At 38.6% G+C, this 22521-nt stretch overlaps 1 long non-coding RNA gene across 1 annotated transcript in view; it reads right to left on the minus strand.

Moving 5' to 3' along the window:
- Positions 1-321: 321 nt before the first annotated feature.
- LOC118518301 (uncharacterized) overlaps positions 322-22521 on the minus strand; it is a 193112-nt gene continuing 170912 nt past the window's right edge. The window contains exon 7 of the long non-coding RNA XR_013443974.1: positions 322-406. This is a non-coding gene — a long non-coding RNA (uncharacterized LOC118518301). The remainder of the gene's footprint in view (positions 407-22521) is intronic.

Here is a 22521-nt window from a genome sequence, read left to right on the forward strand (position 1 = left end):
TATTTCCAAGGGGGCGAGGGGGAAAAAGATACTTGCTCATGTTGATTAGAAGATAAGAGGGAGCATTCTACAACCTTACTTTGAAATTTTTCAAAAAATCAGTGTCTTAGAGGTATACAGAGACTAATATAATCAGCAACTTCATGGCAAAGTTCATTACTTACAAAGGCAGCAGGTCACATGCTCTGTGCCAGAGATGGAGCTTTGAGCTGATCGTTACAGTTTCCATCTATGGGGCATAGTTGGCACGACTACAACTGTCTTAATATCCTATGATTAGTAGAGCAGAATAAGTTGTTTGACTTCTTAAGCCTGTAAGTAGTCCAAGACAATGTCCATTTGCTCGAATTTTTACTTCTAGTTGGATCCCCGCACTTTCGGCGGCAAGTGATGCCAAACAGACACTCTAGAAAGAACAATTGATTAAAATCATTAACTCCGCATCGAAGAAGGTGCCCTCCAGTTCTCTACAAGAATTTCTAAATTTTGTGTTTTCATTTCAACAATAATTTAAAAAATTTCGTGGAAGCATATTCTAGATCAACCACCTTATAACCAAATACCCAAATTTGCATGTGTGTTTACAATTGTGTGGAGCCAAGTGGAGGCCATGTGATGTTATGGCACACTGCATGAATAAAAGTTTCTCAGTCATTCAGAAGTAGGGCAGTGGTGAACGGAGCCACCTCACAGACACAGCACCTCACAGCACAGATTCCATCTTTGTATATATTGACTAGCAACAGTTGATTTGGTGAGGTAATAAACAGGTAAAATGAAGAAGTTTTCGTTATATCTCTTTATTCTTAGAATATTTTGTTTCTATTGCATTTTGTAAGCTGCTGTTAAGCAAATCAGCCCAATAAAACAATTAACTGGTTTGAAATTAATATCATTATTTAAAAGGAAAGATAAAAACAATGTTCAATGACTCAAATAACATTCTAGCGTGTTCAAAATCAAGGTAACAAACTATGAAGCAGAAAACCCCAAAATGCATCTTTCCACTATTTATCACATCATTGTTTTTTGTTTTGTTAAAACATATCCATTATTTGAATTTTTTATCGTTATAATTTTGTTTGCACATAATTTGTAAATTAATTTCAGTTCTATAGATGAAGTAGAATATAAACAATGAATTTATATGTAATTTGTGTTTATAAATATTTAAGTAAAGTTATAATGAAAATTACTTTATTCAAGGAATATGCAAGAATTTGTTTTCCCTCCGTTGAAAGGGATTCTTACATTACTTAAAATTATAAAGAAAATACAGGTTTATTTCTTTTTTGTAAAGTTATGAATGACCAACAGGGAATAAGCTAAAGAAAGAACAGTGAGCATGTCTTCATAAGAACATCTGCAAGAACATCTGCACTGCCTTTTGGGGACTAGATTGACAATTAACTTTTTATACATCTTAATATTCCTAAATGTAAGAGTTCATTCCATAATTTCAGCCTAGTAAATTTTATTTCATAAATTATACATCTCACAACACATTGGGGCAAAGTGTTAAAGCCTAAAATTTTCTGAAGTCTCCCCAGAAAGACAATTTTTATTTCCTCCCTTTTGTTTCCTTTTCCTTCATCCTCTAAGAAGCAACCAGTTTTGTCTTTTTTTCCTCAATTAATTGTAGCTGGTTTCCTTGAATAAAAGACATGGCTTTGGGAGGGAGGGAGGTGGAATCTGAATCATCCCAGCTGATAATAATGCAAATTTATATAATAATTGATAAATTTTACCTTTACTTTTTACTTAATAGATCTGACATAAGAGTCTTACAGTCCTTACTGGTAGTAAAAGGGAAAAGTATTACTTTAAAATTTTTTAATGAATTAAAAAAGTTTTAATTAACATTAAAACCCTTCATTATTATGAAAGTGCAGTTGTCTTATGTTTGTTTTTTTGTGTGTGTGTTTTTTTTTTTGAGAGAGAGAGAGCATACGCACATGCAAGGGGGGAGCAAAGGGAGAGAGAGAATCTTAAGCAGACTCCACGCCCACCGTGGAGCCCAGCATCAGGCTTGATCTCATGACCCTGAGATCATGACCTGAGCTGAAACCAAGATTCAGACGCTTAACCAAGTGAGCCACCCAAGTGCCCTGTTTGTATTTTTTGAAATAATATTTTATTTTTTGCTGTTCATAAATTATCTTTGATCTTCACACACCTGCTTTGGTGTATTCATGGGTATCTGTAAAGACATGAGTGATGGGAACATCTGAATGGCTTTTTGTTCTCTTTTCTGTACTCATGCATTTCATTAGCATGATGATGCAGTGGTCATAATCCAGAAGAGTATTATTATTATATATCATTTGAACTAATGAGATGTACCTTCCTTCAATAGTCCCTACCATGGCTGGGCTCAGCATACCTACTTCTATCAGATGGAGGTCAGTTCCTCACTGGCCCATATAACCTCAAGCCTACTACTTGAAACAATGGCTTACTTTTATTGGCCTATTTATTCACAAGAACTGCTCAGAAAAGCAAGAGACTAATTACAATGGGATCAACTTGGTTTATCTTATATAGGGAGAAAAGGCTTCAATATCAAAACCCAAAATATTCACGTGGCCAGGTGCAAAGTTTTCTGTAATTTGGTTACTTCAAGTAATATGTCATAATAATATTCTAAATATGCTCCACTTTCAAGTTTGTGTCTTACTTCTTCAAGTTTGTGTCTTACCATATGTGAATATGTAAGCAGTCTTCTAGCAACTGTTTATTTATAATAATATTTTTTTTTCATGTATCAAATTCCTTCCAAAATATAACACCACCAAATCTTGGTAATTTGTAAGTGTTTACAGCAGGAACCATCCATGCATCCATTCATTCAGCAAATATTTTACTTAGCGTTTTATATATGGCAGACACTAAACTGCACGGAGAATAAATTTATGAGCAAGACTCAAGGAGACTTACAATCTAATAAAGGAAGGCAGTTATTTAGACAAATATGTGTACACAATGGCTGTGGCAAATGTGTGAATGAAGTCTCCAGCCTTGGTAAAGTAAATCTATCTACCTGTCATTCATTCATCCATCTGTGCATTTACCACGTATTAATTTTGAGTACCTACCAGATGGTAGGCCTTGCCCTCAGTGTCAGGGATACAGAGTTCAGGGAGATACAGCCCCTGCTTTCAAGGGGTCCATTGTTTAGCGCGGGAACCGGGTAAGTAACAAATACTCGGAATAAGCAGAAGATAGTAAAGGCATGTGTCTGGTTCCATGGCTGCACAAAGGACGGAGTGATCAGCTACCTGGGTGGAGCTTCAGGGGAGGCTCTGAAGTACAGAATTCAACAGAACTGCATCTAGAGAGATGGGACAGTGTCATCGAGCAGACGAGGAGCAGGGGTAAAGAGGATAGGCTAATACTTTTCATTATCCCTGAATGTTTAGATTTAGGAGCCGTGTGTTCAGTCAGATCCTCTCTCAGCCTGAAATGCCCGTGAGCGTGCCATGGGGGAAATTGAGTGATGACACGTACCGGAAAAAAATGTTTGGGTAAGTCCAGCTTGTCTAATTAATCATATTTGATTGGCCTGGGAGCTCTGGACTATAGCTTCAAATTCAAATCCCCATGATGGTTTTCAAGGCTCTTAAAAGCCTTCATCTTGTCTATGCTGCCGAATTTCATCCTCTTCCTCTACCTCGGTCCTACATTATAGGAACAATCACCTTTCTACCCCCCAACAATATCTCCTTATTCACTCGTCTCTCTTCACCTTCTGCCACCAGTCTTACTTGCCTCCTTCCTCTCTGCCCGTCAACATTTTAGCTCAAGTCCTACATCCTCTGCAAAACTTTGACCTCCGTGGTCCAATGATTTCTGTTTCATTTGCCCACTTTAAAGGTCTCCTTCTGTATTAAACCTGTGCCATGTATTGCTTCCACAAATGGCCCAGATGAACAATTTTGCTAAAATCCCACCCTGCCTAGCCTGAATATACCTGGAATACCTATTATATGGACATGGCACATGTCAATCATATCTTGCAGAACATCCTGGAATAGAGTTAACTGAAAAGTTTAATTAGCAGAAAACGATGTATGGTAACATTAGTAAATGTCTGCCGGCTAAAGCTGACAAGCCCTGTTCCCCAGTTTCCCATATGTAATCGCTTCATGCCAAGTTCACCACGTCTCAAGCAGTGGGGAGGATCTCCATCCAAACTTCATCATCTCCATCCACAGCCCGCCTTCCTGACCCCATAAGCTCAAACCCTGTCAGGAAGCATTCTGTGGTTCTGCGTTCTGCGGTACTGCTAGATGTTTTCAGAGTGTATCAACCACGTGCTTACTCTGAAAGCTGGAGAAGAGTCAGAATGCTCACAAATGTGTCCGAAGGAAATTTGGACCTTATTGCCTTTCTCTCACATTGTCTTCTTTCCTTTCTTCCAGTTGTTTCTTCTCTCCTGTGCTCATCAGGGTAATGAACAAACAATCCTCAAATCTCAACGGCATAAAGTATTGAAAACATCTTTTGTGTCCACGTCACAGTCTGTGGCAGGTTGTGGGGATTAGAGAGCAGGGGTAGGCTCTACACAGGCATCAAAGGACCCGGGCTGATAAAGGCTTCTTAGTCTGCCTGGGCAATGACATCCACTGGATGGAGGGTAAGGAGGGGAGATAAAAGAAACATGGAACGTGATGCAGGACATTTTAGGAGCCAGAACTGGAAAGAGTATATACCTCTTCCATCCACATTCCATTTGCCAAAACTCAACCACATGGCCCCACCTAACTGCAGGTGGGGCACGTACTGAGAAATGTGATTTAGCTATGTTTCCAGGAAGAGAACAAAATGAATTTGGTAAACAAACCCTCCGGTCTGGTGAACAAATCCTCCATGGGAAATTTATATATATCTTTCCTTAGAGGCCTTTTGTCTCCAACCAGTCCAAGAAAACACACTTTGACATCACACAATTTCAACAATGTGTTTGATGGGTCATATACATTCGTAACAAACATCTTGATCCTATATCATACACTGTCTTGTATAATTCTCAGATTGTTTCACCTATATATATTAATTCTTCAATAAGATTTCATGGTGGAGGGGGTGGTAGTGTGAGAGGAAGCAGACTAGAAAGAGCTGTTTTTCATAGGAAGAGGGAAAAAAGTAAACAACTTAGAACTTTCAGAAACCTAATTGAATGTGTATTGACAGATTATGATATTATCAATCAGTGCAAGAACTTGAGGGGAAATGTATTTATTTCTGAGCAGACTATTTATATCAGGGACAGGTTATTTGGATTTAGAAGCAATAAAACAGATATTTTAAAAACCTGAATGTAAGGTCTTAGAGGATGCACTCATGGTTTCATAGTTAGGGGATGGCCTACATTTCCACTAGATGGCCCTATTTCAAAATATTACAAAGCTGGAGATGAACAGCTTTCTCATGAATTGCAACTCTCTTAACTTTTCAAGTATTTAGGGCACTTCATTATCAATTGTAGCTGGTTTCCCTAAAATACCATTGATGTGGCAAATTTCATCTTTTAGTATGACATGGAAACTGTTTTGGTAAAAGAATTTAGCCCAAAGTTTTCTTAATAGAGAATATTTTGTTCTGAACAGATCATTTAAAATGAACAACCTGGCAGTAGGGAAATGACAACCTGTCTCCCAAAGTGCAGAATCAGCAGTGATGTCGGGAGAGTCCATAAAGCAACCCAAGCCATAAATTTCCCTTGCTCCAAGTGGATTTTTAAAACCAACACACATTCTATTCCTCTTTTTTTTTCCCAGCTCTATTTTGAGACACACATTTCAAAATCCCTAAGGTTATTCTACTATGTTATACGGATTCTGACAACTCCAAATAAGTCAAAACCATCCAATTAAAATATGCTCTGAAGCTAAAATTAGATGATTATAATAAAAAGCTGCAAACCCAGTATTTAGCAACTAGAGCCTGGTAGTTGCCGTTATAAGGCATCTTGAGATTCCTGATGAGAAAGAAGACATTGTCTACAGCCATACCACCCTGAACGCACCCGATCTCGTCTGATCTCGGAAGCTAAGCAGGGTCGGGCCTGGTTAGTACTTGGATGGGGGAAAGAAGACATTATTAATGTTTCTTTTTCCTATCCATGCATCCATTAGTCCTGGCATTCTTTGTGTCAGGTGCCAAGTCTCAATGTAAGAAGGAAGTTCATCTAATTAAAAATAAAGAAAGTCAAGGAAATAGCTCATTCCCTTCCTGTCCTTTCCCAACCCTCAGTCCCACTGAAAGTAGACCAAGGGTAAGATCTCCTACCACTTCTGCTCTCATCATCCTTCTAAGCAAATCTGATAGTAGCAACATTGGTTCATTCCCAGAAACAAAGGAAGTCAACACCAGAGCCTTCTTTCTCCTTTCCTATCAGCCTTCAGGAGTCTTCCTACATTGAAATAGAGCCCTCACACTACACTCAACATTACTAAACCATTCTAATACACATCCACAATCATAGATAAGAAATAAGAGTACTACATTCAGGCTAAAATAATTTCCCATCACTGTTGTGGTCACATGAGTTATCTTCAATATTAAATTGAAAACATTTCCCATCCTGGTTCTTCCAAATTATGGCAGTCATATATTTCCTTGTCCATTTAATTCCAGACCACAAAAATTGCACATTTGTGTGTCCAGAGAGTTAAGGGATTAAGTATGGAAAGCTAATGTGTATATAATGCCACTTCTGACCATGATGAAGTAACAGACACTGGATTTACTTTTGCGCCTTAAATTGAAAATCAGGAAAAAAATGTATGAAGTTTTCAGACACTGGACAACAGGTAATGTAGGACTGTGATCCCTGAGAGAAGGGAAATAAATGAGGTGAGCCCTATAATTGCCCCAGTTTTCTGCCTGGAAGAAATTACTAGTACAGGAAGTGATAACCCAGAGTATAGTAGTCTCACTGAATTGGGAAGATAGAGATTGAAGTTTGAAGAAGCCAAGACAGCTAGACATTCCCTCTGAGAGGAGAGAGCTAATACAGAGAGCTCTGAAATCTTCACCTGGAAAATGATCTGTGCCTGTGTGAAGGAAAACTACCTGAGGCCACAGAAAGAAGCCCAGGAAAGCTGTACACCAAACAGTGCCTGCAGCTCACTCAAGGCTGGGAATAGTTCATTCTCCTACTGACCAGAGTGAAAAGAACTCAAACTACAAAAGACATTGGGTACTGACTTGAGAAGAGTATTGCCCTCTTGATAGTAGAGCTACTCTGGATCCATCCTAATAAAGCTTGAAAGCAAACCTTGAAACAATCCAACTAATTTCAAGTAATTTTACTACACATCAGAATAAAAGTCCAAGGGGCGCCTGGGTGGCTCAGTCGTTAAGCATCTGTCTTCGGCTCAGGTCATGATCCCAGGGTCCTGGGATCGAGCCCCACATGGGGCTCCCTGCTCTGTGGGGAGCCTGCTTCTCCTTCTCCCACTCCCCCTGCTTGTGTTCCCTCTCTCGCTGTGTCTCTCTCTGTCAAATAAATAAAATCTTTAAAAAAAAAAGAAAAGAATAAAAGTCCAAGACTATGTAAGGCATACAACAAAATGCATCATCTAAAAAAGTTAATAACACAATGTTCAGAATTCAATACTAAAAAAAATTACCAAGAATGAGAAGGAGCAGGAAAATAAAATCCATAGCCAGAGAAAAATCAATCAATAAATAGAGCCAGGAGTGATGGAGATAATGAAATTAGCAGACAAGGATATCTTAAAAAGTTATCATAAACTTGTTCCAAATATTGAAGAAGGTAGAGAAAAACATAAGAATGGTTAGGAGAGGAAGGAAAGATATAAAAATGAGCCATGGAACTTCTGGACAATAAGAATACAATATCTGAAATGAAAAATACAATGAATGAGACTAGCAACAGCTTAAATACTATAGAATAAAAGATTAGTAAATTTGAGACACAGTGCTAGAGGCTGTCCTGAATGAACAGCACAGAGAGAAAAATACTGAAATAAACAGAATATCAGTGACCTGAGGGACACTTATCAATATGCGACATCAGAATTCAGATATACTATAACATACTGTAAATATAAAGACACAGATAGACTGAAAGTAAAAGAATGGAAATGGTATACAAGGCAAAAAACAATATTTTTAGACAAAGTGAATTTCAGAACAAGGAATATTACCTGGAACAAAGAGAGACATTTGATAATGATAAATATATGTGTACCTAATAAGAGCTTCAAATACATGAAGAAAATTTCATAGAAATGAAAGGAAAAATAGATAAATATATAATTATAGCTGGAGACTTCAGCACTCCTTTGTCAGTAGTTGATAGAAACAAGCAGCAGGAAAATTAGTAATACACAGGAGATCAAATAACACTACCAATCTACTTAATGTATTTGATATTTATAGAACATGTCACACAATGACACCAAAAGACACATTCTTTTCAAATGCATGTGGAACATTCACTAAGACAGACCACAGATAAAATAAATCTCAAATTTAATGGAACTAAAATCATACAAAATATATTCTCTAACCATGGTGGAGTCAAATTGATGTCAATAATAGAAAAAAATATTGGAAGATACTCAACAAGTTGTATATTAAGCAGCACATTTCTAGATATCTCATGGGCCAAAAAAGAAATCACAAGAAAATTAGAAAATATTTTCAACTGAAAGTAGAAAACAAAACACATCAAAATTTGTGGAATTCAGTTAAAGCAGTACTCAGAAGGAAGATACTACAGAAAAAGAAATCAGTGAAATTAACAATTGGCTTTCTTGAAAAGAAAAAAAATAGTAAATTAGAAATTTCAAGCCAGACTGATGGAAAAAAAATATATAGAGAGATCACAGTTTACCAACATTAGGAATGAAAGAGATGATATCACTACAGATCCTATAGACATTAAAATGAAAATAAGTGTTATGAACAGGGGCACCTGGGTGGTTCAGTGGTTAAGCGTCAGACTCGTGATTTTGGCTCAGGTCATGATCTCATGGGATCAAGCCCCACGTCAGGCTCCATGCTCAGGGGGGAGTCTGCCTGAGATTCTTTCCCTCTCCCTCTGCCCCTCTCCCCACTTGCACATGCTCTCGCTCTCTCTCCAAAAAAAATACATAAATCTTTTCTTAAAAAAAGAGTATTATGAACAATGCCATGCCATAAATTCAACAACTTAGATGAAATGGACAAATTCCTTACAAGACACATACTCCAAAAACTCACACAATACCAAGTAAATAACATGAGTGACCCTATTTCTATTAAGGAAATTGAATTTGAAGTTTAAAAACCTCACCATAGAAAACCTCAGCTCTATATGGCCTCACTGGTGAATTCTATCAAACATGTAAGGAAGAAATAATACCAATTCTACACAAACCGTTTCAGAAAATAGAAGAGGTGGGGAATACTTCCTAAAACATTCTATGAGGGAAGGAGTACCCTGATACCAAAGACATAAGAAAACACAATTACAGACCACCACTGTCCCTTATAATATAAAAATTCTGAACAAAATTCTAGCAAATCACAGCACATATTATATAAAATGATAAAAACATCATGACTACATAGGATTTATCCCAAGAGCACTGGGTGTTATATACAACTAATGAATCACTGAACACTACACTGAAAACTAATGATGTACTATATGTTGACTAATTGAATTTAAATAAAAAAAATAAATTAAGAAAAGGATTTATCCCAAGAATTCAGTTTTGGTTTATTCCTCAAAAACTGATGGGCTGCAAGCTTGGTTCAACATCCGAAAATCAATCAATGTGATACAATACATTAATATAAGAAAGAACAAGAACCATATGATACTCTCAATAGATGCAGGAAAAGCATTTGACAAAGTACAGCATCCTTTCTTGATTAAAACTCTTCAGAGTGTAGGGATAGAGGGTATATACCTCAATATCATAAAAGCCATCTATGAAAAACCCACAGCGAATATCATTCTCAATGCGGAAAAACTGAGAGCTTTCCCCCTAAGGTCAGGAACACGGCAGGGATGTCCACTATCACCACTGCTATTCAACATAGTACTAGATGTCCTAGCCTCAGCAATCAGACAACAAAAAGAAATAAAAGGCATCCGAATCGGCAAAGAAGTCAAACTCTCACTTTTTGCAGATGATATGATACTTTATGTGGAAAACCCAAAAGACTCCACCCCAAAACTCCTAGAACTCATACAGGAATTCAGTAAAGTGGCAGGATATAAAATCAACATACAGAGGGCACCTGGGTGGCTCAGTTGGTTAAGCGACTGCCTTCGGCTCAGGTCATGATCCTGGAGTCCCGGGATCGAGTCCCGCATCGGGCTCCCTGCTCAGCGGAGAGTCTCCCGTTCCTCCCCACCTTGTGCTCTCTTTCTCATTCTCTCTCTCAAATAAATAAATAAAATCTTAAAAAAAAAATCAAGGCACAGAAATGAGTTGCATTTCTATACACCAACAACTAGACAGAAGAAAGAGAAATTAAGGAGTCGATCCCATTTACAATTGCACCCAAAACCGTAAGATACCTAGGAATAAATCTAACCAAAGAGGCAAAGGATCTGTACTCAGAAAACTATAGAATACTCATGAAAGAAATTGAGGAAGACACAAAGAAATGGAAAAACATTCCATGCTCATGGATTGGAAGAACAAATATTGTGGAAATGTCTATGCTATCTAGAGCAATCTACAATTTAATGCAATCCCTATCAAAATACCATCCACTTTTTTCAAAGAAATGGAACAAATAATCCTAAAATTTGTATGGAACCAGAAAAGACCCCGAATAGCCAGAGCAATTCTAGTGGCATCACAATTCTGGACTTCAAGCTCTATTACAAAGCTGTCATCATCAAGACAGTATGGTACTGGCACAAAAACAGACACATAGATCAATGGAACAGAATAGAGAGCCCAGAAATGGACCCTCAACTCTATGGTCAACTAATCTTCGACAAAGCAGGAAACAATGTCCAATGGAAAAAAGACAGTCTCTTCAACAAATGGTGTTGGGAAAATTGGACAGCCACATGCAGAAGAATGAAACTGAACCATTTCCTTACACCACACACAAAAATAGACTCAAAATGGCTGAAAGACCTAAATGTGAGACAGGAATCCATCAAAATCCTTGAGGAGAATACAGACAGCAACCTCTTCGACCTCAGCCACAGCAACTTCTTCCTAGAAACATCACCGAAGGCAAGGGAAGCAAGAGCAAAAATGAACTATTGGGACCTCATCGAGATAAAAAGCTTTTGCACAGCAAAAGAAACAGTCAACAAAACCAAAAGACAACCGACAGAATGGGAGAAGATACTTGCAAATGACATACAGATAAGGGCTAGTATCCAAAATCTATAAAGAACTTATCAAACTCAACACCCAAAGAACAAATAATCCAATCAAGAAATGGGCAGAAGACGTGAACAGACATTCCTCCAAAGAAGACATCCAAATGGCCAACAGATACATGAAAAAGTGTTCAACATCACTTGGCATCAGGGAAATCCAAATCAAAACCTCAATGAAATACCACCTCACACCAGTCAGAATGGCTAAAATTAAGAAGTCAGAAAACGACAGATGGTGGCGAGGATGCGGAGAAAGGGGAACCCTCCCACACTGTTGGTGGGAATGCAAGCTAGTGCAGCCACTCTGGAAAACAGTATGGAGGTTCCTCAAAAAGTTGAAAATAGAGCTACTCTATGAACCAGCAATTGCACTACTGGGTATTTACCCCAAAGATACAAATATAGTGATCTGAAGGGGCACATGCACCCCAATGTCTATAGCAGCAATGTCCACAATAGCCAAACTATGGAAAGAGCCTAGATGCCCATCAACAGATGAATAGATAAAGAAGATGTGGTGTGTATATATACAATGGAATATTATGCAGCCATCAAAAAATGAAATCTTGCCATTTGCAATGACGTGGATGGAACTAGAGGGTATGATGCTAAGCTAAATAAGTCAATCAGAGAAAGACAAGTATCATATGATCTTACTGATATGAGGAATTTGAGAAACAAGACAGGATCATAGGGGAAGGGAGGGGAAAAATGAAACAAGATGAAACCAGAGAAGGAGACAATCCGTAAGAGACTCTTAATCTCAGGAAACAAACTGAGGGTTGCTGGAGTGGAGGGGGGGTGAGATGGATGGGGTGGCTGGGTGATGGACATTGGGGAGGGTATGTACTATGGTGAGCACTGTGAATTGTGTAAGACTGATGAATCACAGATCTGTTATATGTTAATAAAAAATATTTTAAAAAGTAAAAAAAATTGATCAGTGGATCAGTGGACAAAGTATATCTTCTTAAAGGCAAAACCAGGATTACAATACAAAAATCAGTGCAAAGTGCTACTGAAATATCAAGAGGAATCTATTTATCTAAAAAATATTTATTAAGTACTAATTATATTCCAGGCACCGGAAGGGCATCTTCAAATACAATGATATGTGAGATAGCCACAGAACTTCCTCTCCTGGAGATGAAATAGCCATTAATAAATGAATCACACTGTACTATTCATCAGGATTATTGGTTATAAAAATGAAACTGACTCGGGCCAAGTTAAGCAGAGAAATAACCTCCTGCAAGAGTATCAGATAGCTCACAGAACTGGTAGAAATATTAGAGGACCAGACTAAGGTAGGAACCAAGGGAGGCCAGACATAATCAAGATTCTGCTAAAGGAGCTAATACCTGACCCTGATGATGGCCACCCCTGGATACCTGCTACCGTGACACTGCCCAGCCAACTCTGCCCAGCCAACAATAATCCATTATGTGTTTTTGCAGTATTTCCTCAAGATTTATTTCTTGTCCAGGCTAAGATCATATACCTTCCTGGATGTGGGGAGAAGAAATGGCCTTCTCCCCCCTTGAGTTTTTGTAGCAGGACCCTAAGTCTTAGTTAATTGGGTGAAAAGGAAAGAAACGAGTGTTGCAAGCAGAGGAAACTGCATGTTCTGAGGTCCCACAGTAGGAGGGAGCATGATGCATATCAGGCACTGAAAGTAGGATGGACCATGCAGCATCACAAGGGCCACATCAGAGGACTTCAAGATTTCCAGGAGCAATGGGAAGTCATTGCGGGATGTTCAGCTAGGAGGGACCATTGAATCTGTTTGTCAAAAAGATTACTTTGTACTCTGGAGAACAAATTAGAAGAAACAAGAAGCGGAGAGATCAGTTACTGGGCTACTTCAATGATCCAGGCCAGAGGCTGATGCAAGTGGTGGCAGTCGAAATGGAGAGAGGAGGACTGTCAGGAGCTATGTAGAAGGTATTCAGGACAGGCTCTGATGACAGCAGATGTGGGAAGTGAGAGAGAGGTGGGTCTAGGATGACACCTAGGTTTCTGCCTGGCACAACTGCACCAGTGGTGGTGCCAATCACTAAGATAGGGAACCCTAGGAAAGAGCCAGTTTGGCAGAGAAAATAACGAGTTTTAGTATTCAACATGTTTAATTTGAAATGGCTTGAGACATCCAAAAGGAAATGTCAGGTAAGTGAGAGACCCCCAACTCAAATGAGTTTAAAAAAGAAAAAAAAAGATAGAGGAGAGTTAGTGATGCACAAATTGCAAAAGAAAGATCATGGAGATAGGTCAGACACAGCTGGAGTCAGAAGCTGAAATAATATTAATGTGGCTCATTTTCTCTCCTCATTGCTCAGAAAAAGCAATATTAATCCATTCAAATGAAAAATAAAACCACTTCTTATAAAAAACCAACTATGAATTCAAACATGTCCTCGAAACAAGTAGGAAAGAAAGATGGATGGGCTGAATGAACTTCAAAATATCATCCAACCCTAAGATTCTATTATATTGTGTAAGGTTTTGAATTGTCTAGAATATAGATTTATTTCTATTCAAATAAATTGGTTCCTTTTCTTTCTTAACAGTAACACTATTATTATTATTTCAAACAAGCTATCTCAGTTTCCCTGATGTAAATATTCAAGGGGCAGCAATGATATGTTGGATAAAAATATAAAGTTTAAGGGCACAGAGTCCTAGGTTCAAATTCCATCAAACATTAATTAGTTGTGCAAACTTACACAATGCATTTCACGTTTCTGAGCCTCAGTTTTCTAGTTTTCAAAATGAGAACAATAATAGTGCTTACATCATAATTTTATGAAGATTAACAGGGCTCTTGAATATTAAAAAAAGGCAATATCAATTAGATGATTAGATATATGAGTCTGGAACTCAGAGGAAAAGTCTGTGTGGGAGATATAAATGTGTGAATTGTATGCAGGTCAATAATTGAAGCCATGTTATGGATGACATTTCCTCAGCAAAGAGGATATGGAGAAGAGCGGGGCAAGGCCTAGGGCAGGCCCCAAGAAACTCCTGAATTAGATTTCCTGGGCATGTTAGAGTAGCAAACTTTTTTTTTTTTTAAGATTATTTATTTATTTATGAGAGAGAGAGAGAGAGAGCATAGCGAGCAAGAGAGAACATGAGTGGGGAGGCAGAGGGAGAGGGAGAAGTGGGACTCCCTGCTGAGCAGGGAGCCGGATTCAATTCAGGGCTCGATCCCAGAACCCTGGGATAACCTGAGCCGAAGGCAGACGCTTAACCAACTGAGCCACCCAGGCGTCCCTAGAGTAGCAAACTTCTTGAGGGACTTTGAAACTATGAGTAATTATTTGGGTAGAAAAGGAAGGAAAGGGTATTTTGACAAAGCATGAACAGTAGGAGAGAGGCCTCCTGGGAAAGGGGACATGCTCATAGAGGCTGAAGGGTGCACGAGAGAGCGACAGATGCTGGGGCTGGCACAGTAGACACTGAATGGTTGTGTATATCAAAAAAAAAAAAAAAATAGGCTTTCCTGTAAACCAGCCCATCAAATTTTATAATCAGAGCAACAAGGTTTGTAAAAAGAAAATCTGTCCAAAAAAAGGAGGTCAGCCAAGAAAAGGAAGAGCTTAGAGGCAAAAAGAACCAGTCAGGAGGCTACGAGAAGTTAAGAGGTCCTCTGAGGCAATGGAAGGGACATAGGTGTGACATAGGTATGAGATATTTCAGAAGTAGCATCAGCAAGACTTGCTAATGAACTGACTGTGAAGAAGAGAGAGGCTTTAAGAGGGGGTGAATTCAGGTCCCTAGAGAATCAGGTTAAGGAGATGCACACATCTGACAATTAACATCATTTGTGAACAGCCTCCCAGAGGAATCATAGCAGAACCATCAACTCTAATTAATGAGGTCATCCCATGAAGTTGGGCTAAAAGTAGGTCACTGTCTGTGGTGCCATAAGATCTGTTCTGCCTCTGAAGTTCTTGGATGTGAAATCACAGATGGTAAAAGCAGCAGTGTTGGACTATAGCCTGTATGACCAGGTAGACAGTGGAGCCAGTAACTAAAACAAGGAATACCACCCAGCACTGTGCACACCTATAAGATACAAAACACTTTCTAGCAGCTCAAAGAGCTAGTGGCCACTGCACAAGAACATTAGTGTTCTAATGGAGATATGGGAGAGCAATTAAGGGAGATACGGGGAGCAATTAAGGGAGATATGGGGAGCAATTAAGATTCCAAGAGTAACCAGAGGGGGAAATGCTCCTGGAAGACTGTAATTTATACACATGGATGTTTAGGAAAGCAGAAGAGTGCCTGTCTTGGGAGAACTGAACCAGAATACTGGCAGGCAGGGGGACTCAAAGAGTGAACTCTAATACTTTGGGCTGGAGACCTTGAACCAATGAGCAAAACAGATCTGGCAATTTCTGAATGTTAATGGGGCATGGGAGCCGATGGCCGAGCAGAGTTACGTTCATCTACATATATCTTTATATTTAAAGTAGGTTTCTTGGGGGCGCCTGGGTGGCTCAGTCAAACATCTGCCTTGGGCTCAGGCCATGATCGCAGGGTCCTGGGATAGAGCCCCACTGTCAGGCTCCCTGCTCAGTGGGGAGTCAACTTCTCCCTCCTCTTCTGCTCCTCTTCACCCCCCCCCACTCATGCTCTCTCTCTCAAATAAATAAAATCTTTAAAAAATTTTTTAAAAATAAAGTAGTTTTCTTGTTGACAACATATAGTTGTCTTGTTTTTTGATCCACCCTGACAACCTCGGTCTTTTAATTGATAGTATTTAGACCATTGACATTTAGTGATTATTGATCCAGTTGGATGAATATCTACCATATTTGTCACCACTTTCTATTTGTTGTTGTTGTTCTTTGTTCCTATTTTTATCTTTTTCTGCATTTTATATGATTCCATTTTCTCTCCTTCCTAATCAATTATAATTAATGTCAATGTTACTTTTTTTAGTCATTGTCCTAGAGTTTGCAGTATACATTTATAATTTAATCCAAGTCCACTTTCAAATAACGCCATACCACTTCACAAGTAATGCAAATACCTTGTAGTAACAAAATATTCCTCATTCTTCTCTCTCATCCCATGTATCATTGCTGTCATTTATTTCACTTATACATAAGCTATAATCATCAAATATATTGTTATTTTACCTCAATCTGTTATCTCTTAGATAAATTAAGAAGAAAAAAGTTTTTTATTTTACCTTTACTCATTCCTTCTCTAATGCTCTTCTTTACATAGATCTGAGTTTCTGATCTCTACTATTTTGTTTCTCTCTAAAGAACTTGATTTAATATTTCTTGAAAGTGAGGTTTACTGAAAATTCCCTCAATTTTTATTTGTCCAAGAAAGTATTTTTCCTTCATTTTTGAAGGATAATTTTAAAAGATGCAGATTTATAGGTTGTTTGGTTGTTGTGGTGGTTGTTGTTGTTGTTTTTCTCTCAATACTTTAAGTATTTCACTCTTCTCTCTTCTTGCTTGCCTGGTTCTTTGAGGAGAACTTGGATATAATGCTTACCTTTGCTGGATTCTTTCAAGATTTTCTTCTTTGTGATTTGCTGCAATTTGAATATTATATGTTTAGGTGTAGTTTGGTGGGGGGCAGGGAGGGGCATTTATCCTATTTGGTGTTTTCTGAGTTTCCTGGATCTGTGGTTTTCTGTCTGACATTAATTTGGAGAAATTCTCAGTCATTATTACTTCAAATATTGCTTCTGTTCCTTTCTCTCTTTCTTCTTCAGATATTCTCATTACGTGTATGAGAGAGGCAACCTAGGATTGAAGCCTAGTTCTAATGCCAAAGCCCATGCAAATTTAAGAACATTTTACTAGCAAACATTTAGCTTTAAGCCAAAAATTACTGAACCTGAAAAAGTACAGTGGCATAAGAATATAAAGTGAGCCTGAGTGAACAAAACCAAACCTTAGACAACAGTGTATACGGCAAGGGATGGGAATGGATGAGAGACTGAAATTACTGAGCACTTAGAATGTATCAGGTTCTGAGGTCCAGTCTCACTATATTTTTTTCTCTTTTAGTTCTCCCAACAGCCCTGTGAAGCAAGGATTATTATCTGCATGTTATCAATGAGGCTATGGAGCACAGGGAGGGTTAATCTGATGCAAAATTGTCAACTTTATGAAGTTTGACTTTTATGCTTTGGTTCCCATTTCTCACTCCTCAATCCTCCTCCTTCCTCATGCTCTCAAGTAGGTGAGGTTTCCTTTGAAATTTGAAAATTGAATTCTTGACAATCTCAGAAGAAAAGTTAATAGAAAAAATTAGGTGATTTAGCTTCACCTCTTGAATGGCTTGATTTTATAGTAAAAAAAGTGTATGGTGTGTGTGTGTGTTTAAAATGAGTATTACCTTCCTTCCTACCTCCCTTCCTCCCTCCCTCCCTCCCTCCCTTACCTTCCTTCCTTCCTTCCTTCCTTTCTTCCTTCCCTCCTTCCTTCCCATCTTCCTTTTTTCTTTCTTTTTTTTTTCCTTCGGTTTTTTGTTTTGTTTGTTTTGTTTTTTGCTGTGTGTTTAAAAATGTCTGCCTTTTGCCTTGCCACTTGAAATGACAACTTGGCTTAGTATAATAACGTTGGGTCCCACTTTCTTTCCTGCAGAAACCTGTAGATACTGCTCACCTGTCTTCTGCAGAAAGGTAGGAGGCCAGCCTGACCTTTCCCCCTTGTGGGTGGCTAGCTGTTTCTGCTTGGATGCCTCAGGAAAGATTTCTTTATCCCTAAAGGTAAATACCTTAATCAATGTCAATTGTTTTATATTAAGTAGTTTCTGAGTATATGGTGTACTCTTTCAATAGCAGATTTCATTCTTTTACCTTCAGGGAAATTTTCCTTCATTATATTTGAGAAAAATTTTTATCTTCTATTTTGAGTATGCTATTTCAGGGACAATAATTATCTGCATTTTGTACCATCTAGATATGAACGCCGTGTTTGGTCTCATTTTAATTTCTTTATAATTTTCTGCTGTGTTCATAGTGATTATTCCAAGTCTTCGATTCCACTAACTTCTTAGTTCTGTCTAGACTGTTCTTTGATTTCTAATCTATTTGTTAAGATCTGTAATAGTATTATTTTGGTTCCAATTGGTTTCCTTAGCCCTGCAATTTCTCTTTTATCTCTTTCTGTTGTTTCAGCATTTTGTCTTTGAGTTCTTATTTTACTGATAGCCTGTTTTTATTAAGGTGGTTTTGTTTGTTTGTTTGTTTTTTAGCTCTAAGGCAATCTGGGGGAATTTTCTTCCTTTTTTTAAATTTAATTTTTGTCTTTATCTGGACTATTTCCTTTGCATCTGTACTTTCTTTCTCTCTCTCTCTCTCTCTCTCTCTCTCCCTCTTCCTGCCCCCACCCCCTCCTCGGTGACACATTTACAAGGTTGACATGCCATATATTTTTATTTTGCTTAAGCTACAGTTGGGCAGTTCTACATAATTCTTCAGTTTCCCTGATCTACAGTAGTTCTTCCTGACCTTCTTCTCTTCCCTGGAAACTAGTTATCACCCCTGTGGACAACAACTTGGAGGCTGGATGTCATTTTCTATTTACTTTTCTGTATCTTGAGACTTGAGAGTGGGAAGGAGAAGAGCCCCTCTGGAATTGCCTGCAGTCCTTGCTGGGATCCTGGACTGCCTACTCTCTTCTGAGTCCCTGCAAATGTCCTTTACTGGGGCCAATCTTCCCAGCAAGGGCCAGGAATTTCCTAACCCAAGGGCTCTGGTTCGTTCCTCCAACTCAGCAGTGACCTTGGAGAAGGGCTGGTCCTCAGCCAGGGTCTGCAGTGGTGCAGAAAGAAGCGCCTGAGTTCACAGTTTCCCACTTATTCATCCTTCCGGCGACTTCTCTTCAAATCAAGGTGAATTCAGGATACTGGAACATTCCTCAGTTGTTTTCTGGGAAGCAGGTGTGGTAAACAAGGTTGAGAGCCACTTTTCAATTTTGATTACTGCTGATAATTTTTGGCCTTTTGAAAAGAAACATTTTTGTTCATTTCATTAGGTACTGGGGGAGAAATGTTATTTGATCTGACTTCCTCTACCCCAGACTTTCAGAATAACTTTTAAGCAAGCACTGCTGATTCCAAACAGGTGGTTCATGAACAACACTTAGAAAAAAACCAAAGCATGAAGTTCAGAGACAAGGTAAAAATAAAATTAAGGATGGGGTGGAAAGCAGAGAGCATTACTTCATGTTGGCTTTAAATATTGAGATGGTTCCTAATTTTATATTTACTTAAATAATATATTTATGCATCCAAGAGCTAAAAAGGGAATGGGGCAAAACACTTCGTTTTTACCTTTCCAATGTTAAAATGCACTGAAGGTAAATAGTTGCAGGTTCAAAACCTCATATATTAAATATGTTTTAAAAAAGAAACCTAAAGCATCTTTATAATCACATAAGGATATCAGAGGGGCATTAAAATGTGTCCCCAAAACACAATATCCTTTCCCCAAGATGTCTCTGCAGCTGAGCTGAACATCTCTGACTTTACCATACTTCACATTTATTTATCTTACAGAGTGAAATGAATTCTTTCATTACTTTTAGAGATTAATTCTGTGTGCTGACTTCAACAAGACTTGATGATTTCCATTTGTGCTCAGCCACAGTTTAAGCAACACCCTGGGAGATAGAGTCAGTGCTGTGCACAGTTCACATCGAGATCAGCAAAAGGGTGGATAAATCCCTAGGTGCAGTTTTAATTTTGTTGTCAGGGGAAAAAAAAATAACAACAGTGTTTAGGGTCCATCAGGCTTAGCTTTGCTGATGTGCCTCTTCAAAATGCAATAGGCAGGAAACAGCACATCTTGGCACCTGACCCCGCCTTGAATCACAGCTGCCAGCCAAGCTCAGGAGGCTTGGTCCTTGGAGTTCAGTGATCACACTGCCCAGTGTTGCAGGTCACGGGTTCCTGAGGGCTGCTTATCTTCTTTTCAGCATTTGGCAGGTGTGCTTTACCATTATCTTAATTCTCCCTGTGCTTCTTAGATGATTCACAATGATAGCTCCACATGTCACCTTAACCTACTGAGCAAATTTGCAAGAGTTGTTTATTCATTTTAGAGTACAATAATGCCTCTTAGTCACAATGGCTGAAGAGGCCACAAAGGCCAACAGCCTTTACTGTAGATTTCTTGATATACTGCACAATGACTACTTAGGTATAAGCTATGGGGGCAAAGTAGCATCTGTTAAGCACCTGTGCTCTGGACTCGGGAATCTAAATCCTGGCCCCACCACCAACTAACTGCATGACAGGGTTCCTTATCTGTAAAATGGGGATAATAATGGCACCAATTGGGAGGATTTTTAAAAAAGTGAATGTATGGGGGAATTCTTAGCCCTGTGCAAATGATGCAGCTGCTGAAGATGATTATCATCTTACTATTTTATTAGAGAAGGCTTCTACCTTCGAGTTTATACATTTAAAATTTTTATTGAATTGTTTTACCAGTGAAAATGAATACAGTGAAGTACTTCTGAAACCAGATGCTTTCTCTTTTCAAGTATTTATTTATTTATTTATTTATTTATTTTACGATTTTATTTATTTGAGAGAGAGAGTGTGTGTGTGTGAGTGAGAGAGAGAGCACAAGCTGGGGAGAGAGGCAGAGGGAGAGGGAGAAGCAGACTCCCAGCTGAGCAGGGAGCCTGATGTGGGACTCGATCCCAGGACCCTGGGATCATGACCTGAGCTGAAGGCAGACGCTTAACCGACTGAGCCACCCAGGCTTCCCTATTTTCAAGTTTTAAAAATTTATTTTTCACTGTATAAAACCACCTTATTTTATGGATGAGGACACAGAGAAATACAGAGACTTGCCTGAGGTCACAAAGCTGACTACAGATAAAATCAACACTAAACCTCCAATAACTTTAATTTGAGTCCAGTGCTCTTTTCACTGCATTCCTCTGCCTTTCCTTGTGTGATCATATTCATCAGTGAAGACTTTCATATTGTAGCCATGTTCCTATAGAGGCTTTCTACATGTTGGTAACTTCACATTTTGGCTATTAGACAGCCCCAAAATAACCCTGGGTTAAAAAAGATATTTATCTCTCATGTTAACGTTCAGATAAGCAATCCAGGGCTGGTATGGTGGCCTCACAATCTTCAGAGACCCAGGCTTCCTCTAATTTGACACCCTTCCCACTGCAGCACATGGTGACCATCTTTGGTCGAAAAAGGCGGGACTCCAGCCTTTACCATCATTTCCACTTTCCACTAAAGATGTGGAGAGGGGTAAAAAGGTGGGCTCAGTTCTTCTCTTTAAGAGTACACAACATTTTTGTTCATAGTCCATAGCCCATAGACCTGAACTTAGTCTTATAGCTATGTGTAGCTTCAAGGGAGGCTAAGACATGTACTTTTTGGTTAATTCTATTTCTATGTAAGAAGGGAAGACTAGATATTGGAGTATAATTAACAGTCTTTGACCACACACAATAAGCTTTAAGTAGTATGATATTTTCACAAAAGTACTAGAGTTCCTGGATTTTATTTTTTTAAAGATATCTATATATCTATATATATGTATATATATAGATATATATATATGGGGATGGGGCAGAGGGAGAGGGAGAGAGAATCTCAAGTAGACCCCATGCTGAGCGTGGGGCCCAACACGGGGCTTGATCTCACAACCCTGAGATCAGGATCTGAGCCAAAATCAAGAGTCAGACACTTAACTGACTGAGCCACTGGGGCACCCTTGGAGTTTCTGGATTTTCATACAACAGCTGAAAGGAATATATAAGTCCTAAGCTTCTACAAAGTATAATTAATCTTTTTCTTGAAATGTGGTTCAGGATAGCACTTCCACCTAAGGATCTAGGAAGATGGCATGGGGTACCACACAGTCTTTATAATATTTACAGAGCCAAATGATAAAAAGATAGATAATAACAAGTGTTAGTGAGAATGTAGAAAAACTGTAACTCTTGTACTTTGCTGATGGGAACGTAAAAGGGTGCAGCTGCTCTGTAAAACATGCGACACTTTATTAAAATGCTAAACACAGAATTATAACACAGTCATAAACTCAACAATTTCACTCCTAGTTATCTACCCAAGAGAAATGAAAGCTTAGGTGCACACAAAGACTGTATATGGATGTTCATAGG

Source organism: Halichoerus grypus, chromosome 14 (genome assembly GCF_964656455.1).
Source record: "Halichoerus grypus chromosome 14, mHalGry1.hap1.1, whole genome shotgun sequence".
Taxonomy (NCBI): domain Eukaryota; kingdom Metazoa; phylum Chordata; class Mammalia; order Carnivora; family Phocidae; genus Halichoerus; species Halichoerus grypus.